Source organism: Neophocaena asiaeorientalis, unplaced genomic scaffold, assembly GCF_003031525.2.
Source record: "Neophocaena asiaeorientalis asiaeorientalis breed wild unplaced genomic scaffold, Neophocaena_asiaeorientalis_V1.1 scaffold123, whole genome shotgun sequence".
In the NCBI taxonomy this organism is placed as follows: Eukaryota; Metazoa; Chordata; class Mammalia; order Artiodactyla; family Phocoenidae; genus Neophocaena; species Neophocaena asiaeorientalis.
Window position 1 is genome coordinate 3,738,264 of NW_020173666.1, and position 4,602 is coordinate 3,742,865.

Here is a 4,602-nt window from a genome sequence, read left to right on the forward strand (position 1 = left end):
GGCATCTATTTTCTATGACTTTGGGAAAAGTACTCATTTTTATTTATATCAACAATTAATAAAATTGAAGAAAGTTGAGATTTTTATTTATTTGAGATGCAAAGTATCCATTATTTCATTCATGACTGTGAACTTGTTTATAAAAGCCCTCCAGAAATAGCTGAGGAATTTCCCGTGCCTACTATACTAGTGAAATTCAAATATTAATAAATGTTTAGTTCTTTGAAATGTGCCTGGGGTGTGTGTCAGTATAAACATACTTCCCTTAACAGAGTGATATGAAAATATTGGCTGCAAAGATTCATATTTTTTGTGAACTGAAAGTGTATGCATGAGTATTTTTTTAATAAATAAATTATATTAGGCACAGTTTGAAATATACCAAAGACATAAACAGGTTCTTCACTGTTAACTCTGGGGCTCTGGACCAGAGGTCATGACTTTAATCTTGGCTTTTATGTTGGTAAGAGAAAATGCTGCAGAAGACCCAGGAGACTAAATAACCCAAAGCATTTCCCCTTTTACCTTGGCTATTAGGAAGTTCAGTTATAAAGCAGTGTTCACTTAAGTGCTTACGTCCTTTCAAGTACATGGTGACTTTTAATTTTTTTTTTCATTTCCAATTTTATATACTTCTTTTAAATGAGAATGGGGAAGATGTTATTTTTGAATGGTTTGAAAACATATCTCCCATTTTACTATGTCTTTGCAAAGAGTTCCAATTTCCTAGTTAGAGACATTCTCCTTAAGGATGAAGTAACTTAAAAAACATTGGTGAGCCCTGGGGGTGTACCAAAGAAACACAAGGATTCATGCTTGGAAGAAATGAATCCTATTGGTAGACGCGTGTTGCTTAAATGACTTGCTGAGAAATGGAATCCCAGCTACTAATACCTGCCGCCACGTGTAGCCTCGTGAAAAGTGAATGCATGAAAGCACAGGGTCTGGAATATAATAGATGCTTGATAAAGTCTTCCCTCCAACCCTCCCTCCTTTCCTGGGGATACCGTGGCCACTGCCATCCCTCTATTAGCTACTCATACAGTAGCGTTTAGCTTTAATAGTTCTGTTCACTTACCGTATGGTAATTTCAGAAGATAAATTAGTTAAGAAGAGAGTGAGTGATAATTTGGTTCAGATAGATTTTCTTCCTTGTTTTCAGTGTTAATAAATACATTCATGTTGGACACAGCAGGTTGAAGTTATGGGATAAACGTTTCTCATCTGTGAATTCCAATAATTGGGATCACGTGGATCTCTCGCTCTTCCTCATAGGACGGATATTGTGAACAGTCTTTTTCTGGGTGACTCTTACCTGGTGTGTGAGAAGATGCTGTTCTCTGAATGGGAGATTTGTATAGGGCTATGGTAACCCAAAAAGATATTAAGAAAAATTAATAGTATTTCTTGAAAAGCAAGGGAGAAACACGCAGGAAGCCCAGTAAAAGCAAGATCTCTTGTGTAGGCTGTGTGCTCAGCTCTGGCCGCCATGCCACTGGGCCTCAAAAGACTGAAAAAGATACCTGGGAAAAGCAACTTTTCAGATTCGTTGTCCTTTGGAATTGGTTTGTGTCTTATAAACTCGACTTAGAACATAATTATGTCATTTCCCTCTTTGCAAATGCGACATGCTCTCAAATCTAAGCTGCAGGCGTTGCTTTATGAAATGAAATTGCTTTCAGTGGAAATTGCTGCGTCGGCTGCATGGTAGTGTCTATTCTGGAAGCTAATTGAAATTACTCTGGCAGGCGCTGGAAACAAATGCTGGGTTACATTAGCTGATGGGGGTCACTTTCTCCAGCGGCACATGTAAAACTTGTCATACTGGCCTGGATTCTAGGAAAGCGCACAGACCTAGGAGAAAGGGAATTTGGCCACTGTCTCCCACACGGTATATACTTCTGGTGGCATTCCAGCCCTCTCTGTGACAGGCACGTGCCTTGTACAATAATAATATCTACATCCCATGACTACCGCACAGGTTTGCTGACATAGATTGTTTAAAAGGCAAAATTTACTGGGCAAGTGAGTCATTTAATTTTTAATACTGATTTTGTCATTATATCCATATTTAGTCTTTTATTCACATTTATCGAATGCCAAATAATTTGGTTATTTATTGAGTACTTAATAATAATGGTTAAATTTTACTGAGTGCTTAGAATATGCCAGAACACTCTACTTTTTACGTTTTAGCGCACTTAATCCTCACAATAGCCCTATCATCTCTGTTTTATGAGTGAGGAAACTGTGATACAACTGAGGCAAAGAGGTTAAATATTTGATCACCATTTGCTGAGTGCCTTAAATGTGCTTGCACTGTGCTGGGTGTTAGGAACACACAGATCAATCAGATACAGCCTGAAGCACAAGGGCATTAAAGCCTAGTTGGAGGGAGAACAAGAATAGAAAAACTGACCGGCCTGAAGATGAGAACCTGCTAAAGATGCAGCCCCGTGGAGGGACACCTGGAAGCACTTTAGACCAAATGATGGGGACGGTGGGTGTGGTTCTAAGAGAAAGGTGGGTCTAAAGGGAGCCTGGAGCATACACTGAGCAGCTGGACTTTGAAGCCAGTGGTTAAAATATCAGAGGTCAAAGTAACGTGAGCTATCAGGAACTGAACAGACAGAGCAAGGTGAGGCCAGAAACTCAGGGAGACTGTCCGCCCCTGAAGCCATATGTGAGGAGATAGAGAGCACCTCTAATAGGCAGACTTCAGTGGGTAACCCATTATCTAGCAAGCCTGGAGAGCTTTGTTTCTGTTGAAGCTTTTGGCCAATGTGGGATGCATCCCTCGGGGTACCTGGCCACTTCATGAGTGCAGAAAAGACATTTAAAGAAACCATCCAAGCTTGTTCTCCTGAGCATCCCATTTCTTAGTAAGTCATTTGAGCAACACACGTCTGTCTCTTCCAAGTATTGTATTCATGTGGTACAGTCCCACGGCACATCAATGCTTTTTAAGTTACTTTCTCTTTAAAACGGAGAATGTGTCTCTAACTAGGAAGTTAGAACTCTTTGCAAAAACATAGTAAAATGGGAGCTATGCTTTCACACTGTTCAAAAATAACATCTTCCCCATTCTTATTTAAAAGAAATATATGAGGGCTTCCCTGGTGGCGCAGTGGTTGAGAGTCCGCCTGCCGATGCAGGGGACACGGGTTCGTGCCCCGGTCTGGGAAGATCCCACATGACACGGAGCGGCTGCGCCCGTGAGCCATGGCCGCTGAGCCTGCGCGTCCGGAGCCTGTGCTCCGCAACGGGGGAGGCCACAACAGTGAGAGGCCCGCGTACCGCAAAAAAAAAAAAAAAAAAAAAAGTCACTGTGTACTTGAAATGAATTAAATACGTAAGTGAACATTGCCTTTATATCTGAACTTCCTAGTAGCCAAGGTAAAAAGGGAAATGCACTGGATTATCTAGTTCCTATAACCTGACAGAGAAGAAGCACAATACCTTGATCTGGAGAGAAACTTTCCTGAGTTCTAGATAAGCATTTCTCGATAAGTGTGGCAGATATGCTATTCCTAAGGAGATTTTTAAGTAAAGATGCTCCTTGAGACTTCTAAAGTCACAAATTATATTGCAGTTGGCTGAAAAGTTCATTTGGAGTTTTCCATAGAGGGAATTTTTGGCCTACCCAATACAAGAAGGGATGCTTGTTTTTTTGTCTCTAAATAAGTGAATCGGAGAGGAAATTGTACCGTTTCTGCTTCAGTGTGATTTCTAAGAGTGAGGGAGAATTGCCCCCTTCAGAAATTTTTGAAGAACAGAGCAGAAAGGAGAAAACTGTTCTCGGTATCACGGGCCAGAGATAACTATTTACTTTATCTAAGTAAGCCTGCCCTTTCTCTTCTCAGTGCCCCACACTGTTCTCTTCCTCACAGATTCTCATCCCTTTTCACTCCTGGTCGCAGGAGTGTTTGGACCATAGTCATTGTTGTGCTATATCTAGAGAGGCCATTCGCATCTCAGCTAGGCAGCCTAGCAAGGGAGGGCGCCCTCTCGTGGTGATTACCCCAAAGACTGACACCCAGGCATTAGGGTACCAGGAGCCCCTGCAGGCTAGTGCCTGGTAGATTCCCTAGGGAAGGTCTGGTGGGGTTCTAGTAGACTGCGGAAGCTTCTGCTGCCGATCTTTTCTGGTCAGTGGCCTCGGGCTACATGATCACCCTTTCAGCTGTTTTGGATTCTGTATGAAGTACAATGTATTTCATCAAAACCGATTGGCTGTTGATGCTTCCTCCTTGGACCCACGTGTTACCCTTGCTGGAAAGAGCCAGGGCACTGTGCTCTTCCTCGGTCCCGGGCCACCCTGTGGGTCTCATCCCTTTTCACTAGCTGTCCTGCGTCCGTCCTACCTGCTGTCTGCTCCACTTCAGCAAACTCGGAGCGCAACCCGCATGGCTAGCCTGCCGCTTTTCTTTCTCAGTGCTCCTTACTGCTCTCTCCCTCACAGGTTCTAGCCTCAGCCTTACTGCCGTAGGACCCCTTGGCCACTGACTTCGCCCACTTCCTACACAACTCTGCTCTCAGAACCAAGGCCACAGTGCACAGTATTTGACTTGCTATTTCATTCCTGTAACCTGAATACGAATC